This window comes from Sus scrofa, chromosome 13 (assembly GCF_054392235.1).
Source record: "Sus scrofa isolate SSC_HxYL_T2T_F1_AM1 chromosome 13, Sscrofa_HxYL_maternal_Yorkshire_Landrace_v2.0, whole genome shotgun sequence".
Classification (NCBI taxonomy): domain Eukaryota; kingdom Metazoa; phylum Chordata; class Mammalia; order Artiodactyla; family Suidae; genus Sus; species Sus scrofa.
The window spans coordinates 51114937-51135681 of record NC_139395.1 but is presented as its reverse complement, the minus strand read 5'-3'; the positions used below and the strand labels follow the sequence as shown (position 1 = coordinate 51135681).

Genomic DNA, 20745 nt, shown 5'->3' with positions numbered 1-20745 from the left:
ATACTTCGATAAATTAAATGTTTAAAAATCCAATGTTTATTTCACAGTAACACTGCATCTCCATTAATAACAGTCATATTTCAAGTACTTGACAGCCAAATGTGGCCCAATGGCTATCAAAGTAGACAGTGAGGTTCTAAGAAACCACAGAATCATTTGAGCAAGTTGCCTATACCATAAAATGTAATAATTATTTTAATTATAAGTATAGAACAATATTTTCACCTCAAAGTCTTAAAATCTCAACCAAAAAGGAAATCTTCCTGTTTTCTTAAGCACTTGCCTAAAATGCAGGAAAATGGGAAACATCGGGAATATCTATGGGTCAATATAATCTCAAGACTATTGGACCCTAAGTAGCCAAATGATATGAAACATAATAACACCTGTGCTTATAGCACTGTTCCTATTCTGATAATTATGGCAGGAATGGATCCTGAAATGAGAAAATCACAAGTATCTGCTAGAGATCTTTTTGCATTTTATTTTACCTTGATGCTTTCCTCCCAGCTACATATTTGCCACTGAAGCTAGAAATGAAATTGACATCCCTGAGTAAAGTCAGCCCAGTGTTTTGTGTTAGGAGACCTCCACTTTATTTTATTTGGTGGTAAATGACTCAACTTCACAAATATTCTTCTTGTGTCTTTGAAATTATCTGCCTCCTAGTCAGTAATAATTTGAGGGGCTGCAACAACAAAAACTTAATACAAAGCATTTTGTGCTAAATTACTAAAAACTAGACATTATTTCTGTTCTGGACAGAACAACTGCCCAATGTGAGGGCTAGAACCAACATGAAAAGCTTAGAGATATGAGCAGAGGCCTGGGGCAGCATGTTATGGTGGGAAAAGCCCAGGGATGGGAGCTGGCAGAATTGGCCATAAGATGGACTTCCCACCTCCCAGCTGCCTGACCCAGGGCCAGCCTCCCCTCCTTGGATCTCAGCTCCATTAGCTACAAAGCAAGAGGTTGAGTCTGAATGGCAATGTCCAAGCTTTAGCCATTCATATGCCAAGGTCGTGATATTTGCTCCATGCACACACTTCCTATTCCATGGGTTACAAACATGTATCTATGAAGGGCCAGATAGTAAATGTTTTCAACTTTGTAAGCCAATCTGTGTCACAACTATTCAATTCTGCCATAGTCATATGCAAGCAGCCATAAATAATATATAAACAAATAAGAGAAACTGTTCCAATAAGACTTTATTTATAAAAAAAAAAAAAAAAAAAACAGTGAGCAAAATTTGGTCCTTAAGTCTTAGTTTTCTGGTCACTTTCCTTTGCTAATATTTTTATTTTAAAATTGAGTCACTTTATTAATGTCAGTATCATAAGTGGAATAACAGCATCACTTGCCATAAAATAGAATATATTCAGAAAAACAAATGTAATAATATTTTAAATTATTGCATTCTACCTCTATCACCATGTATACTGCACTTTGAGAAATGCTGCTTTCAGTGACCATTAGTGGCCTCTATAAGTAACCAAATTTCTATGATGTGCTTTAAGTTTCTTTCATCTAATGAAAAGAGAGGGCAAGAAAGAGCCCTTCTCTTAGAGACATGCACTGAAATACTGAAAGACGACATGATATGTGAGAATTGCTCCAAAATAATCCAGGAGGTGGCACAGCAGAATAGTAGAGGTACAGATGAAATCAGATTTAGCTAAGAATTGATAACTGTTGAATATGGATGACCTTATTATTCTGTATTTTGAATATGCTTAAAGATATCCATTAAAAAACAGTTAAAAGGAATTCCCATTGTGGCACAGCAGAAATGAATCTGACTAGTATCCGTGAGGTTGCGGGTTCAATCCCTGGCCTCACTCAGTGGGTTAAGGATCTGGCATTGCTGGAGCTGTGGTGTAGGTCGCAGACGCGGCTCAGATCTCGGGTTGCTGTGGCTGTGGCATAGGATGGCAGGTGCAGCTCCGATTCAACCCCTAGCCTGGGAACCTCCATATGCCGCAGCCCTAAGAAGCCAAAAAAAAAAAAAAAAAAAAAGTTTAAAAAAAGAGTGTATCAAAATAGGGAATATTATCCTTAGCCTAAGGAGGAGGAGGGCAAGGACAAGGTGAGGAAGGAAAATAATAAGACCAGAAGTAAGGGCTCAGTAAGGAAGAAGAGAGGGGGATAAAGGAAAGATAGAATGGCAGGAATAAAACAAATGAAATAAATTTCATGAAGCCAACAGCCTTCTATTCCATAGCAAATGTAAGAAACCAGGCACATAGATTAAGCTCATGGCAGTAGCCTTCACTTAGCACAGGAAAATCAGTTAACCCATGCACTCTGGGTCCAGCTGCAAGGAGGACTCTCTAAACCTGGGGCTGATGATGATACCACCAGGTAAACCCACAGAGCCCGTTACACCTGGGACATGACAGTCAAATCCATGGCCTTGAACTGACAGCTATGAAACCCTGAATTCTACTGGGCTCCCAAACTGAGACTCTTTCTTTTACACAATTCCATATGAGGCTCAGTGTCAGAGCAGAACAAAGCCATTAAGTGCACTAGAAATGGGGCAGTTTAATTTCACTGTCCAAACGTACTCGAACTAAAGCATAAAAAGTGGGCAAATGGTATAAATTAGCAAATAGAGCCCCACACAGCGTCTGGCCATTCAATACTCTATGGAAGGAACCTGGCCAGGAGCATCCAGCTGCTTTACAGAAATACCCTAGGTCAAGGGAAGCCAGAAGTTCTGACCTCACACCAGGCTGCTAGCCCTGAATGGTGCACCTGAAGAGGGTTCAAGATACATTAAAATGTCCTTGGAGAGGCTGAGCCAACAGAGGGAAGTCAGGCCTTTCAAGCGATGGTAGGTTCACCATGCCAGATCTCTGCGGTCAGACTGGCAAAGCCACAAGGAGCCTATTAGGATGGGGCTCTTTTAGGTATTACAAAGACAAAGAAATACAGACAGCAGTTTGCCATCTTCTTTGTTATGCACAGGTAAAGAAAAGAATCAGCCTTTTAGCTCTTTTAGGTTAAAAAAAGAAAAGTCTGCTAAGAAAGAGGCATGGGTTTAGCTTCTGACATCTCTCTTTCCTTGGAACTTCACACATGCTGTTCTGACTTTCATCATGTGTCCAAAGATACATACATATAGCATTACTTCACTAATCAAAGCCCAAGCCTAAGTTTTCTCTCCTCATAAAGAACTCAGTTCCCAAGTGCATCTCTAACACCCAAAGGCTAGAAATGTTTAACTTCAGCTCGGAGACAATGAGGAAATGGGGGAAGAATTGCAGACATAGCTCATCAAAGAATGTGCTAAGAAATTAAGGAATGAATACAGAAAGGATGGCTTGGTGACTCGCTCCTATTTAGCCCCATTCCCCCCATGACCTGTTCCCACCAGCCCATAGGAAAGCTCCTCCCAGCAGCTTGCAGGTCAAAGACGCTCACATGCAGAAGCAGTTCAGAAACTGTAAGTAAGACTCCAAACAAGTGTAAGATGTTCTTGTCATGCACAAGGAACACACAGAGCTCAAGGAGGGAATTTTATCTGTGGTCTCATCCTCCTTTCTTCCCTCAAGAGATTGATATAAGCCAGAGGAAGGAAAAGACGGTAACAAGAGCAAGGTGAAAAAACAAAACAAAACAAAAAAACACTTCTGTAAAGCACAGAGAACTCTACCTAATAGTCTTTGATAATCTATGTGGGAAAAGAATGTGAAAGAGAATAGAGGTGTTTACATGTATAACTGAATCATTTTGCTGTATAGCAGAAATTATTACAACATTGTAAATCAACTGTACTTCAATAAAACTTTTTAAAATGAAAAAAAAACCACTTCTGATAAGTTTTGATAAGAAAAAAATGCTGAATGAAAGCAGATTCACACGGCAGTTAGGCATTACGTATTGTCCTAAGAACTAAGAAGGGATGAGGACGTGCTGTACATGGCAGCCCCTTCCCACAGATGCTCAAATAGCTGTGGCCAGGTCCCGCAGATATGAGGCCAAAGGGAAGATGTTTCCTGCCAACCCCAAGCTCAGCTTCTCCTGGACTTTGCTCAGGCCCACGCGACACATGTGCAGTAACATTTTGAACAGATCCACTTTTCTGCCTAAAGAGCTCATGGATAAAGATGAGGAAATCCAGACTAGAATTGTCTTTCAAACCTGGTCCTTTGTATAATAAATTTTAAAACTGTTTACTAACAAGTCCTACAATGGCTTTTATGTAAACATGAGGAGGGGAAAGTGAAACACAGTTTACACTGGATCTCATAAATAATGCAAAAGGTCTAATTTACCATAATCACGTCTGTCATTTTATCTCCAGTCGATAATGTATCGGGCACATGCTTTATTTTATACAGAAGCAGTCTAAGGGCAGCAAGCCTGCCTTTGTGTTTGGAGCCAGGTAAATCGTGATGCCCCTTGAGTCCATGTGCAAAAATTACCATCTCTGAAGACATTCACCTAGGCAAAGGCTGGAAATGTCATTATTTTCTGTGGGAAATTAAGTGGGAAATTACTGAATGCAATGTAAATGAGGGATTTTTTTCGTGAGACATAAATATTCATAACTTGCAAACCGACAAAGCCCTGCAGATACCATAGGAACCACTTTATAAGAAGAGCTGATTCTTCCAGATTCCGTTTGTCAGTGACAAGATAATTTTCCTAGCAACAAATTAACATCTCAAAGAGAACCAGGAGGGCTGTGATGTGTGGGCAGGAGGCAAGCCGAGGTCTAGCAAAGACATTCCATACTCAAGTTTTCTTTTAACAACTTTCCTGTGAGGATTCATCTGTAAGATTTCCCTCCTGAGAACTCACTGCCCTCCCACCCTTGAAGAGGCTTGATTTTGTAGAGTAGCAGTACTTCATCGATGAGACCAAAGACTCCTTTTTAAGCAATCATTTTGTGATGTCTCCTTTACTACCCTGAAATGAAACTCAGATAATATCAACATATCACATTTAAAAAAAATCAGTATGCCTAGGAGTTCCCTGGAGGCCTAGCGGTTAGGGATCCAGCATTGTCACTGCTGTGACTTTGATCCTCGGCCTGGGAACTTCAATAAGCTATAGGCATGACCAAAAACATTTTTTTAACAAAAAAAAAAAAAAAAATAGTATGCCTGACCTATAATATAAAAGAGAATAAAAGACAAGTGGTTTATAATCAGGTAATATGCATTTCAGTAGGTATACACTTAGGCACAACTACACTAAAAAAACATAAAGTCAGGTGTTCGTACCTCAGGGTAGAATTGCCGAAAATTCAACAGCCACAAATACAGATATGCACAGGTGCATCTTCATGGTTGTAAACTTTGCCCTGGGTGATGTGACACCTCCAAAATACTGAATAACTCTTGATGATTTATGGTGGTCATGCTCCAGGAAAATTCAGTGTTTATTAAAGTCCTGATGTTTTAAAAACTGTGTGGTTATATTACATTCTAGGCTCAGATCATTATGGTCAGGTTTTTTACCTGCAGGAAAACCCAGCAAACTATCCGCTGCTCATGAGGGATGCAGGACAATGTCTCTCCATCAACAAGGCTGACCTACACAGTAAAGCACGTGCGGCTCCCCTGAGCCCTGCACAATGAATGCCAGTAGTATCCTCCAATCACTGTGACGTTAGGACAACCAGAGTCAGTGCCACAAAAGTCCAAGGGAAGGTACTCCCCATCCAACCACCCTAACAATACCTGTCCTCCCCTGCTCACTGGTCCCTAGTCCCATGACAAGTTACTCAACCTTCCCACACCTCACTTGCCACATCAATCATGGGCCTAATTATAGTACCTATCTAACAGACTGAATGAGATAATGTTTGGAAAAATAACAGTGCCTAGAAACTAGGGTTCAAATTTTTATTATCATCATGTCACCAGATGCTACCACTGGGCACAGAGGAAAAGCCCTAGTTAATCCCAGAAAACCTAGACCCTGGAATAGGCATGGGCTACAAGAGGCAATTTGCAAGAAGGTATGCAAAACCCCTTCTGGCTGCTTGCTTTCTCCACTGTCTGATTGTGGACAGCACAAAGCTCACTCAGAGCAGCCTCACTGTTCCACACAGTTCCAGCCAGGAATCCAAAGACAAGGATGACAAAGTCCCATCACCTGGACTGGAATGAGCCTCCCCGACCTACCTTGGGACAGGGAGTGTCACTTCACCTCTCCACACCTCCTGCCCTCCCTCACCTGAAAAATGGTTTCCATAACACTGTCCCTTCCTCAGAAGGTTGTTAGAAGGATTAAAGATGAATCATTTAGCCTAGTGCCTGCCAAGGTCACCGACGAACAAACATTAACTGGAATCATGAAGAGCCTTAGTAACAGGAGGAATGACAAAGGACAGTCGATGCTGCCCAATAGGGCTACAATAAATATTTCACTGCCTGTAATGCTTGGAGTCCTCCACTGTAGGTCTCCTATATTGATGGACTCCCTCTGGGTCTCTAAGTCTCTCTGAGGCTCCATAATACCTGCTCAATTAAGAGTTACTTTCCCCCCACCAGCCGCAGAGCTGTCAGTGTACATCTCTACTTCCACCTGAGTCACCTGGAGGGCAGCATCGACGGTCCCCAGAAAACAATTTATAGTTAGCACAGTGTGTGCACGCGCGCACACACACACACACACACACACACACATATCCCTTGGGTGTATGGGGATAAGCATGTGGGGAGCTGAGGTGGCTTCACGTCTCTTGTGATACTTAACTGGGAAGTAACGCACTCAGAGAAGGATCATTTGTCCCAGACCCCTTGGTGGTGGCAACACTGGGATCTGATGTTTGGACACTCAAAAGCATGTGCTCTCTGTGGGCTGCTGCACCCTCCTTTAGGTCTCTGCTTTTGAAAGACCCCAGGAGTCTGTGGGGGCATTGCTCTGGTTTCCATGTTTTTACCAAAGATTAATGGACCCATCATACCAGCCCTGCCTCAGTCACAGGTTGTCTCCACAGGCTGCATGGGGGACTTAGTGTCTATGCCCTGTTTGAAGAAGGAAAAATAAGCACTGTTTGTAACAGCAGGCATTTCCCCTTTAGCATAAACTCGCCAAGGTGAAATATTTTTGTCAAAATACATCATTTGTGTTAAAAAGAAAAGTCTTCCCCTCCACCCCCAAGCGGTCTTTGAAAGAACTTTCTGGAAGTGGGAGGATGAAGGGCCACCCACTCTTGAGTCACTTGGCACTGCTGACTGACAGAGAATAAAAAAACACTGCATCTCAGATTCTGTCATTATAGATGGCACAAGACATTCTAAAGAAAACTTGCAGGGAGAGCAGGAATGCACTAGAAGACAGCTGGCAGATCCCAAATATCCAAACCTCCTTCCACCAAGTCCCTCAATGTCAATGCATCCTAGGACCCTCCATTTCCAAGTTCAAGACAGAAACAGAGGATTAACTATCACTGTATACTAACATCAGCCACAGCAACAGGCTGTTAACATCTATGGAGCCCCTTATCGCCTGCGTGCTTTGTGCTCTTCAAACCTTTTTAGTCTTCACAACAGCCCTGTGGAGGTATATATTGTTATCCATCATTGTCCTCAAGCACCAGAATATGGAAGCCCAGAAAAGTTCACAACTTACCCCAATTACACAGTCCTAACACCTATACTCAGTTTTGCCCAAGGCTAAATCTGAGCTCTTCCAGGGCCAACTGCCAAAAGAGAGGATGAATATGCCACCCACTCAAGCACATGCCCCAGGAGCAGAGGGCATGTCACCAAGTTCCACATGCTCGGTCAGTTCATTGTGGAAACACAGACAAAAAAATTGCCCTTCTCCTTCCAAGGAGCTCCCTGGATACCAGACTACAAAGTCCATTTAATGGATTGTACTGCTCAGCCTGGTTATAAAACCAAAAATACTGAACTGAATAGTATTATGGTGATGATGATGTTGATGATATGAAAAAAAAAAAGAAAGAAAGAAAAGAAAAAGCACTAGAACATTAAATACGGCCAGAGGGCAGAAAAATACTCATTTTAAAATCATTAATCTGATGTGATCACCCATTATAAAAAGACAATGAAGATTACATGTTTGTCCCCTAACACTGCCCCCGTTCCCTGAGGCTGCCTGAGTTCTGCTTCTTTTTTAGTGGGTGGAAAAGCCTGCTGTATCCAAGCCTCAAGGTTCTCCTCCATTTCCCCAGAGCAGAATGTGTTTTAGCTCCATATGAATTCTTAACTGTATTTGAGGGAGTTCACTGCAGCTAATTAAAACAAATCCAACTCAACAAAGGGAAAGTTTTCTTCAGCTTCCACCAACACTGCTCAAGGAGCAAACACACCAGACAAAACACCATGCAAGGCTCTTGGGGTCACAGTGACAGTCCTTGAAGGGTTTTTTTTCTTTTTTGTTTTTTAGACAGAGATCCCCATTCTACAGATAAGGAAACCAAGCCCCAAGGAGGTTATCTGTTTTGCCCAAGATCAAATGACCATCGCCTGGCAGGGTCAGGATTCAAATGCAGCTCTACAGATCCCCACCCTGTGTTCTGTCCACAGCACCTTCACAGTTCTGCTATTGCAGCAGGATGGTCAAAAAATGTTTCTAGAATGCTGCACTTACAATCCTATATAATCTTACAAGGAGAGTCAGAAGAAAGAGATTTGCTTTCCCTGGAAGCAAAATGGCTTATTGCCAATGTCGTCATTGTGAAAGAGGAGATGAGAAAGCACACCAGGGGGATCACTTTGAGGTTCACATTCAAAGGTTTCTATAGACAGAAACTCTGATAGTGACATGCTTCAAGATTTAAGCTGGAGCTAAAAATCAAAGGTTACAGTGCTGTGAGGTTTTAAATCTCTCGATTTGAGGAAGGCAGAAAGTGCTGTGCACATGGATGGCAGGGCAGGAAGAGGTGTCACTTGCCTAGAACATAACCTTCTGACCAGCAGCAGTAGGTCCTAAACCTTATATTCTCACGTTGTCTCTGTGCCTTCTATTCAGGGAAGAGGTTTTAAGAAACATTTGCCCTTTCCGGGTACCTCCTCCTCCCTGCAGCTCTTTGTCATAACCCCACCTCCAACGAGGAATACTGGGGAAAGCACTTAAAAGGATGGATTGTTACACTTGAAGACTAAAAAGGAGAACATTATGTGCATTCATTAACCTTAATGATGTAAGAATTAAAAGCTCCCTTTTAAACCCTCCCAGGTCAAGGTGCAGAGAACCTAGAATCAGCTAATAGGGCAGACAGGCCTGCCTATGGGGTCCACTTGCTGGCACCAGGTCTCTGGTTAACTCGGCCTCTCCTCCATGCCCAGAGGGTAGGAAAGGACTTCCAGGAGGTATCTTCAGACTCTCACAGCTCCAGACAACATCCTCCTAAAGCTGAGTAAGAAGCATCTCACATCCCAGTAATTTGCCAATCCTATGCCCAGAGGTGGCCAGCCTGCTCCACCTCCCAAAGGACATTCATCCAGCACCAGACAGCAGGGCTATCACCCCTCCTCATTGCCTCCTGGGCTCTCCATCTCAAAGGATGGGGCAGGAGGGAGGAAATAAGGTAGAGAGAGACACAGGCCACTTACTGCCTTTGCCTTTGATTCTGGTCTTCACTGACCTTATGCAAAACTATCTACTATAAAGGATAGTTATACAACATTTATTAACAAACAGAACATCTATTAAAATCCCTTGTACCCTCTATGGACTCAGAACTCCCCAAGGGTCTACAAAAGTGTCTACAAGATCCTTGTACTCTAGTTGTTATTCTCTTTCCATAGTACTTTATGCCTGGGAGGGGCTATGTAATTTATAAAACCCGGTCCGAAATGAAAATGTGGGGCCCTTGGTTCAAAAATTACAAAGAATGTCAAGAGAGCGGCAGCAGAGCGTTAAACCAAATGCAGACCCTTCTAAGCATGGGGACATGTGTGACTGAACAGGACGCACACTTATGACGCTGGCCCTGATTATGCCAAACCACAAATGTCCATGAGCACTGTTAATTCTAATGAGTTTGTTTTGAAATAGTCATATGAAAAAATTTCTTTATAAAGACGCCAGCCCTTTCAGACTGGAAACACCACACACAGGATCAGGGGGCCTGTTCCATGGAAAGCTCCTTCTTAATCCTGCTAGCTCTATTATACAAACACATACAACTCTCCACCATGGGATGTCTTCAGGGAGCCAAGTCCATACACAGAGGCTTCCAAGTCAACAACCTAGCTAAGTGGGAATGGACTTATGATCACAACACCCAAGAATTTCTTCAACAAAGTTGAACCAGCATTTCCAAAGCCAATGTAAAGGGGTCGTTTTAGCTAACGCTTGCAATAAAATATGCCGAGTCACGTGGGAGACTCAGATACCTCAGGTTCACTTCTGGTTGAGGCTAGAGTATTAGGGAAGGGGTGGAGAAAATTCCATCAACTCATTAATACAATTTGTTAATAGTCAAAGGCCAAATTCATTATCCTAAGTTGCTGAGAGACAAACACCACAAATGATGTCAGAGCAGCCTGCCAAGTTCTAAACGAGTGACACTCTTTATTCTACATAATTTGGCAGTGAATATCACCACTAATGTCACTCTACTGATAAACAGAAAAATAAGCCAGTTTGGAAATGTGGGATCTGTGGGTCTCTTAGAGAAAGGGCCCTATGTTCACAATCTATGACCTGGAAAAGGCATGGAGATTCCTCATGCATAAAGGAATGAGAGCAAAACTATAACCTTGGGCCAACTGTTTGGACAAAAACACAGCAAGCATGGCCTTCTACCTGTTTCAGGAGCAGAAGAGCCCACAAGATCTGATCCCAACTCCAAGGTGTCTACACCAGGGGAATATGGACTCAAGTACTTAGCCTCCAGAAGAGGGTTATATAGCCTAATCTAAGACAGCCAGTTAAGCACAGCGTGGGGCACAGTGAATACAGACTCTGCAAAGGCACCATTGCTTACCAACATCCAATGCTGGTGAACCAAGAGGAGTTACCAGGTCCCAGAGCTGGGCAGGCTGCATGTCACTATCCTCGGTGCTGAATCATCACTCTCTCAGCAGTGTTGTCCCTTCAGGGTAATTCCTGCACAGCTTCTCCTGCTACTCACAGTTTCTCCTGGTTCATTTTTTATACTTGATAAAAGCGAATGTAACAATGGAAAAGACAGAACAAGCACACCAATGACCTATGTTTAGCGATCCATATCATGAGTTCCATGTATATAATTTCCTCAGCTATAAATGCTCTGAGGAATGAACTGGAAAAACCTAATTCCCTGTTATTCCCTGATGCTGTATCTGTGGATCAGACAATTAGTGGGGAATTTTATTCTGAGAATAAAGCTATGGCACCCTGTCCCTCTATATCATGAACACCAGGTCATCCTTAAACACCTATGTCCATCACAACTGCACCTCGGAAGCCCTTCCTGGCTGCCTAGTGCCCATTCCATACAACTAGTGATGCCTTCCTCCACACCCCCACAGTGCCTTATATATGCTGTTATCTTCTAGCCCTGTAATTCTGAGTTTGTATGTCTACTTCCTTCATTCAGATGAGTTCCTTGAAGTTCCTGTGTTTTAATGAAATCAGGAACATTAATGTGGTATCCAATTATTTCAGTTGTCAATTGAAATCTCTATCATTTCCTTCTATCCAGTTTCTATAAGATTAAAGTGAGAAACGGGCATGGTGGTATTTAATATTCAACTGAGTACATGGAGTTTTATTTGCTAACATCGAAGACAGGAAGCCAGTTAATCAAGCCAGATACAGATGGAGTCATCCAGAGACTGAAGGCCAAGATGTCAAGGACTATTCTGCCTGCTAGGTCTCTGAAAGTCACTACACCCTGTACCCTGGGACAGCAGCAGAAGGGGACAAATGCTAAGAGAGTCTCAGACACCCAACAGTGGACTCTGGGATAGCCAGAATGTCTCTTCTAGATGAAAAGACTCTTTTCTAGTGTCTTTATCAGTCCCTAGGGAACACCAGGCCAGCCTTCTTTTCTGTCCGCATCAGGGCATCTCAGGATCATGGCCATCCTTGGAGGTTAGAGGGACTTCCCATTTGGGAAAGCAGGTGAAAACAGGGCTCTCTTGGCTCCAGAGATGGACAGCCAGGCAGCTGAATGAGCATTAGGGTTGGATCTGAGATTTTAAAGGTTCATTCCCTTTTAATTCACCTACTTTATTTTAATATTAACTCAATCATAAATCCAGATAGAGCAGAGAGCACATTAAAAATGCAGTTCTATTATCTTAAAACTAGAGATGTAATTAGAGCAGTCATATAATATGAAGAGAAATTACCAGAAAAAAAAATATTTTAAAGGCCTGGGTGAAAAGAGAAAAAGATCTATATCATTTAATCTCTAATACATGGAGAAAGAAGGAGAAAAATATGCCTTCAGATCTTTCAAGTACTTCCCCACTGCCCCCTAAATTATCATTTTCACTCGGTTTTTCTGTTCCACATGCTTAATTTGCCACAGTTCACAGTAGCCTCATTTCTTCCTTTACCCGAGAAGCATATATCCTTAGAGGATATAGAATTCATTCCCAGATTCATCCAAATGATCCATGTCTTTGGAGATGCTTTAAATTTTTATTTGAAAACAGCATTTCCTCCTGCTGTATTTACTATCATCTCCAAGAGTTCACCCAAACAAAACAAGACAAAACAATGTATCAAGTTATCACAACATCATATTTATCCAACAAGTTCCCAGTGAGTGCCTGCAGTGTGTCTGGTACACTGTCTATCTTCATTGTTGTAGCTGGAGATACACACCAGTAAGAAGGACCCTGCCCCCAGAGCTTGTAGTTACAGCAGGGGCAGAGAAGTAAACAAGTGATGACAACACAATGCAAAGGGCTATGAAAGAGGAGGCCATGAAGAACTACGGGAAGACAGAGGAGCAGGCTCTCAAGCTGCCCCCAAGAGGCCAAGAAGGCCTCTAAGGGAAGCTGAGTAGGAGCTGTTGAATCAAGAAAATGTGTATTACAGCCAGAGGCAACAGCACAGAATGTGCAGCAGAGTGATCTGGGGTCCAGGGACCTAACACAGGCTGGGCACATTATAACCCACAGGCCAAATCTAGCCTGTCATTTGTTTCAGTTAATAAAGTTTTATTGGAACACAACCATGTCCATTTGTTTTGTTGTTGTTGTTTGTTTTTGTTTTTGTGTTTTATTTGTTTTTTTGCTTTTCAGGGCCACACCTGCAGCATATGGAAGTTCTCAGGCTAGGGGTCATATTGGAGCTGCAGCTGCCAGCAGATACCACAGCTCATAGCAATGCCAGATCCTTAACCCACTGACCAAGGCCAGGGATCGAAGCTCCATCCTCATGAATACTAGTCCAGTTCGTAATCACTGAGCCACAATGGGAACTCCTGTCCATTTGTTTATATATCATCTTGCTTTCATGCTACAATGGCAGAGTCCAGTAGTTGAAACAGAGACCTTATGGCTTGCAAAAACCAAAATGTTTACTATCTGGCCCCTTAAAGAAAAAGTTTATTGATTCCAGGTCTAAAGGATTTGGCCTTGAATCTGTAGATACTATGTTTATGAGTAAATACAATCTAACCTTTAGATGTTGTGTGACTAATCTCTAAGTATCTAAAACCCCATGTCTAGAAGTGTGCTTCAGGCAAATTAAAATTTGGGGTGCTAAATAAGATTGGGAAATGCCAGGGTAAAATTAAATAAGCTTCTTTCTCAGGACCCCTCAGAGCCTTTAACATGCAAATGAACACTTGCCAAGAGGGTTTGAAAATTGAGAAAGTAGAATCTCCCAAAGTTATTTGTTCAAAAGATTCCTTTTGTGAAGAATCTCTCTTCTGAAAAAAGAAAAAAAAAAAAAAAAAGACCATTTAATTCTAATGTATTTCTCTTTGTATCCTAAAAGGCCTATGGTCAGGACAAAGCAGAGCTTGGAAATCTCTGGACTCTGAGAGCCATTTAGAACTACAATCTGAAAAATACAGGAATCTCAACTTTGTGATACTAAAATGGGTTTTTCCATGGTGTCACATTCCAAACCAATGGGTTCATTACTGCTCTTCAACAGAAGAGTAACAACATTTATGAACAGAACCTACAAGAAGTGCAGACAAATCCCTCCTGCTTCCAAAACACAGGGGCCTCCACTCAGGCCCTTGGGGTAATAACACAAGGTCACTGAGTTCTCTCCATTTAGGGCTTTTCTGCCTCAGTCACCCATTAACTTAGAAGTTATTCTCCTCACCGAAACTGGTCATGGTTGGGATTCTCATCTCAGAATGTTGCTGACAGAGACAAATTCTGCACCCTTCTGTTATTAACTCTGGAAAACTCCGGAATTCCAGTTCCAGAGAAAATCTCCATTTCGCCCACATTCACTACTTTGAATCAAAGGAAAAATAAAAATGTGAGCCAAGAAGAGCTGAGAACATGCAGCATGCTTAGGAAAGGAGCCCATCTCCCAAAATGAACTCAAGTTGATCAGGTATAATAATAACCTGTATAAACCATAAAGTGCTTCCACATGTGATGGTTCATCAGCCATCAGGGCAAGGGAAGGATGAGGAGGGGGAGGGGGAAGGGAACGCTGCACCAGGGGGCTCATATGTTCTGTGCTCCTATCGCTGGTGCTGGGCAAAGTCCAGGCTCAAAGCCAGACTTAGGGACTCGGAACTGATGATCTCGGGCAAGTGACCAGGCTCTTAGAGCTTATTTGTATGCCTCTAAAATTAGAGAAGAAAAGACACTTATGTCTTTTAGCACAGAGCCTGGCACACAGTCCACAATCACAGAAGTGGATGGTATTCATTAAAATAGGTCGCAAATGCCAGCCATATCCTAGGGTTGCAGCAAAGATCAAGGGAGCACCAAGGATTTGACAAGTCAAGGATTTGTCGAGTATGCAACAAATGTTCCCCGGCTTTCCCCTACCAGCCTGAATCTCTGATCATTCTATTTCTCCAGCTCCATAAGAGCACTTGTTTCTTGCACTCAAAGAGACTAACCATTACATGTTCTTGTGCTCATGACCACTACACCGCCTTTGAACTTGACCTCCGATGGCTGAGTTTCATCTCAAAAGACTGTCACAAATGCAAAGGGACAGATGCCCTGGAAAAAGCAGGTGACACTTGAGGCAATTCCAAGTTCCCTAAATCAAAGTGAGTAGAAGAAGAGAGACGTGCTCTAATCAGTCACTGTCCAAGTCTCTGTTGGAGAGTTATTTATTTTGTGGCTCTTCTTAAACTCAAGCAAATATGAACCTAGAAACTAAGGAAACACCATACACTGAGATATAAAAAGAAAAATCTACAGACTTCTCAAAAGAAAAGTTTTAGAGACACCAAGGGCACCTTGGCAAACAGCCCCCGGGAGCACATGTACCAGGATGCAGATCCCACCTTGTCCTCAACCAGCTCTGTGACTCTCAACAGCTTGCCTCTCATTCCCCGGCTCCAAGCTCCTTGTAGTCAAATCAGGGGACAAGACCAACATCAACCCCACAGTAACCCACCATTCTCAACAGACACTGCACTATGAACCAGAAAACTACTATGAAACTATGAGGTCTCCCTATATCTCATTGACTACATTTTATTTTTTTGAGTAGCAAAAAAAATTCATTTTTTATCCCCAATTCTCCCAAACCCAATTTCACTTTCTTGCTCACTGGAACTGTGGTGGTTTGTATTTCATTTTTGCGGGGGTCAAGTCAATTACATTTCACAGTGTGAAAAAATGTTCTTTGAGGAGATGATGTCACTTGATGGGGTGAAAAAAGAGTCGAGCTTTGTCTCTGATTGACTCCCAGGAGAACAGGAAGATTATATCTTTTAAATGGAGATAAATTGCGATTTTTTTTTTGAGAATTTTAAGTTTTATTCATACGTTAATGAGATATTCTGTAATGACAAACACTGTTTATTGTATATACATGGAGCACTAAGTCAGGTTTATTTTTAATTCTCAGGCTGATATTTCAAGATGAGTATTTTTACTCTCATTTAATAGAACTGAGGAAACTGAAGTTTAGACAAGATCAATGGCCTCCACAAAATTTGTTTGCATTTTAACAGACATCTGTCTGATTTAAAAACTTTTACTCTGGTGCTTTTAATCAATGGTGTACATTTCAATTACCTGGAAGACTTTTAAAAATGAAATTTAAATTATTTTTTAATCAAAGAAAATATATATATGGATAAGAAAAATCAAATAATATTGTTAGACTGGTAATGCAAAACAGCAATCCTCCACCTTTTCTTTGCCCATCCCTGATTTTCTTTCTCCAGAGACAATCCCTTTTAACTCTTAGGTATTTCTTATTGTACTTTTTTCTAAGTAACATGTTTATATTGCTTTTTTATCAACTTTTCTGTATTAGATCTTGATTGATTCTCCCTCATTATGCATACATCTCCTCTCCAATCTCCCCAATGTTACCTAATAATTTGTTACATTATGTCTTCAGCACTTACATAATTATATAACTAATACCATTCACAGCTGAAGTATGCAGTATAGTTTTTATACATCTTATTTTTCCTGGGAGTTCATAATTACTCAGCTTTGTGCCTAATTTAAAAAAATCTATGACAACTAAATTATCTCCAGATTCTCTAAATACCAAAAATCTCTTGACTCTATATTCAAACACATCAGGTAATGCATGTTTTTCTTTTTGAGACATTCCACCAGAACTGTCATCTTTAGGCATTTCTTGTTGACCTCATACTATTTCCCTCTCTTTTCCTCCCTCTTTCATAATTATATTTTAGCAATTTTATGGCTACTGTTTAATTAATAAAATGCCCTCTTCCCCATCAACAACAGACTGTTATCTCCCAACTTCCCGTTTTATAAGGACTCCACTACCATTCCATGTACCTCCCCTTCCATCCTCACTGGAAATTGCTTTTACATCAGCAAGGCTGAGAACACTTGCATTCAACTTTGTAACCATAATTAAGTATCCTTTTAAAAAGATGAAGAACATAAACAGCATTTACATTATTTAAATGCTATTCGATAAATCGAGAAGCTTTGTGCTATGCCTGGATTTCCTTCTCTTTGGCTCCAAGGTCTCTGAACTACATGCTACTTATAGGGACCCCGAAATGGAGGCCACTTTCTTACACTCCAACCCTCTGATCCAAATCTTGCTGCACTTTACATTGTTTGGTATCTGAAGGATGCATTTCCTGTACAAGTTTGTTTTGTTGTTGTTTTGTTTTAATAAAAGTATCTTTTCTTTTTGGCCACAGCATGCAGAGCTTGATGTAGGATCTCGGTTCTAGGACCAGGAATTGAACTCCAGCCCCAAGAGTGGTGAAAGCAGCAAGTCCTAACCATTAGTCAGCCAGGAAACTCCCTCGCTGAAAGTTTCTGATTATTTGTTTTCTTTTGTGGGATAAAGAAAACCTATGCCTTCCACGTTATAGTCTTAAGATCTTACGCTTTTAAATCATTCAATGTCCTGTTTATAATTCAGTCTCTTAGTAGCCTTCCCTTAACGCATCTTGCTTGTCTCGTTTTTTGTTTTAAAGAGGCACAGCTTCTTAAATACTGTTGTGGGTCTTAACTGAAGTTCTCTGTTCCTGGAGTCGCATGCCTCTTCTTTCACCAGCACTTTGGCGGCAAACGCAGTTAGGAAGCTGGGCCGAGAGCGGAGAGCGGAGAGCGCAGAGCGCAGCCCGGACCATGGCCAGACGCTCTCGCGAGACAGTGGGGCTCCTGGCCCTCAGCTCCACCGCGCCGCAGGGGCGCCTGGGAGTCAGTCGGCTGTCATTCTGGCCGGTGGTACTGGCTGCTTACTGAGGGCTCTAGAAGTGTACCTGCAAGCGGATGTTGAGGACCACAGAGGCCGCAATGTAGAAGTAAGGGAAGTTCATGCGCAGCTGCCAGGCCAGCTCGAAGAAGGCAACCAGGGTGCGGGACAGCCCCTTGCAGAAGACGCTGGAACGAGCTGGGGGCCGCAGCCTGGGTCAGGCCCCTTAGGGCCAAGGAAGACGGAGCCGCCGTGGTAGCCATGGACCGGTTGTCTCCGCTCGCCCAGTGCAGTGCCGAGAGCCGAGGGTGATCGCCCACCTGCAAACCCCCTACTGACAGCCTTGATCACAAGGCGCCAGGGGCTAAGCGGCCACTTGGCTCACTCTCGCTCCTCACGCAGCCGCTGCTACTTCCCCAGCGGCCGATGAATTGTGATTTAAAGAAATGTCATAATGCACTGTGAAATAAAACTCAGAAACAGGCTTTCCATCCAATGATCCAGTCCCTAACAGATGAGTTCCTCTATTAGTTAACTGAATTTGTGCCTCAGCTTCTATTCACTGATCTGATTCTTTTTTTTCTTTCTTTTTTTTGGGGGGGGCGGGGGTGGTGTGCACCCACAGCATGTGGAAGTTCCCAGGCCAGGGATCAAACCTGTGCCACAGCAGCGACCTGAGCCGATACAGTGATAACACCAGATCCTTAAGTTGCACCACAAAGGAATTTCACTGGATGTTATTTTCAAATTGTCACTTGAACTACATGGTGCCTCTAGGATTTATTTTCTGTCTTGTGCCATGATAAGTAGTTTCTGCCATCCCAAAGGAAGCCAACGGTGAGGAAGTGATCACCAAGGGTCCACTTCCCCAGTCACCATCCATCACATGTCTAGTGCACTCAGCTATATCACAGTAAAACCCAACCAGAAATAATTATCAATTTTTTTTGTCTTTTTTTTTTTAGGGCCACACAGCAGCATATGGAGGTTCCCAGCCTAGGGGTCAAATTGGAGCTGTTGCCGCCAGCCTATGCGAGAGCCACAGCAAGGCTAGATGTGAGCCACATCTGTAACCTACACCGCAGCTCACGGCAATGCCGGATCCCTAACCCAATGAGCGAGGCCAGGGACTGAACTTGCAACCTCATGGTTCCTAGTCGGATTTGTTTCCACTGCACCAAGAGGGGAACTCCCAATTATCAAATATTTCTAATTGTAGTCCCTCTACATCAAATAGGAGACTAACACTCATTTCAGAATTTAGTCTCTGGATTTTCAAAGGTAGCATCCAATTTCTCCAAAGTTACCATCAACATTCTCTTCCTGTCTGTCCAATAAAAAGTTCCCTTTTATGCATTTATTTATGCCAATGACAAGCAGATTCCTACCATCTGATTTTGTTTATTACACTACCTCACTGCAGAAAGCTGTTACCTCTCCTTTACACTTTTAATAAAGGGTGACAATATTTATCAAAAAACTCATTATTATGTGAGGCAAAAAGCTAAAATTGGATTTTCAAAATAAAAATAGCAATCAAGCAAAATCTCATTTAAGGTAAATAGACTTTTCCACTCTGAGGAAGTTGTTGAATGTTGATGAGTTCTCCTCAGTGAGTGCTGGAAAAGGTAGCATGCTAAGTGGCTTACCCAAAACACCCTCATTTGCCATCAGTCCTGGCATAGAAAACATAAGTATTTGCAGTAAAATTACTTTATAACTTCAGCTTTGGGGCAAAATAAAGCTTAACTCTGATAAATATTATTGCCTGTAAGTATATTTCCAAAAGGGTATATTTATAGAAATTTTAAGTGCATCAGATTATTTAAGGTATCAAAACCAACTTCCAAATTTAGATATTTGCTTCAAACCACTAAAAATATCATTTTAAAAATAGCTCATGTGTTAGCTTAGTATATGCCAGACTCTGAGCCCAGGACATCCCACGGCTTCATATCCCACCCCCCCCACAATCATGCCATGAGGGGCTCCCATCACAACAACATTGGCATAGAAGAAGGAATCCACTCCAAAGCTCGTGTCCACAGAAACCCATTTCCTCTTCAAGAAGGAACAGGACTTGGGCCAGCTCGCAAGAACTGTCTAAAAAGTAAATCAGACTATTCATAGAAAAACACTTGAAAAGCATTTTAAAGTATACATGGTAGATTCAAATCCTAATCCTGACGCAACAGCCGTGACCCTGGAGCAAAGTTACATGACTCTCTGATCTCATTTTTAAAAGCATTCTTTATTTAATAGGGGTCTAGATTAGGACATATTTAATAGAGGCATCCATTTTAAACCCAACAATTTATCTAGAATTAATTGAAAGGAATTAGCAAAGTCTCCAGTTGGTATGCCTAACCATAACTATTGTTTAAATGCAGGGTTATTACTAACTTCTTTAAGAGTCTAATTGTAAGTAACCAGTGTTCTTAATGGGATGTTAACCACTGAATGGTATAATTCATCCTCGAGGAAGTTTATTTATTTTTATAATCCCTCATGGTAGCTGTTACCACTAAATATGAACATCTTAACAGCCGCAAAATAATTGGTGTCCATTCATCACCAAAGCTCACTTTCTTTATAAAGTACATCCTTATATAATAAATAAGACCTTCATGTTCTACCTGACAGCTTGTAGTTCTACCTATAATCAAACCTTTTCACACAATAAGTGAAGAGTGAACACTCTAAGAGTCAGCTGTTCTGCTATTTACACTTGGGTTAGAACCATCCACTGGGCACAGAGAAGAAAGGGGATTCCAGCTTTATATCCTCTAGGATCCTAGACATCCTAGGAAATCTCTGTTATTCAGCACCACGAGGTCAACCAGATGGTCTGCTAGCTCACAGAACACAGAGTTAATATCTAGAGGGTGCCTTCCTTCCACAAACGTCCACTGAGCACCTGCTGGAAGTTAGGGTGGAAGAAGCAGCCCTTGCCCTCAAGGGCCTCCCAGGCTGGGAGGCTAGACACACAGTGTAGGCTTAGTG

At 42.0% G+C, this 20745-nt stretch overlaps 1 protein-coding gene and 1 pseudogene across 26 annotated transcripts in view; both read right to left on the bottom strand.

Moving 5' to 3' along the window:
* CACNA2D3 (calcium voltage-gated channel auxiliary subunit alpha2delta 3) overlaps positions 1 to 20745 on the bottom strand; it is a 924345-nt gene that overhangs the window by 843658 nt on the left and 59942 nt on the right. The gene's annotated exons all lie outside the window — the stretch shown is intronic.
* On the bottom strand, positions 17798 to 18005 carry LOC146397345 (small integral membrane protein 10-like protein 1; annotated as a pseudogene).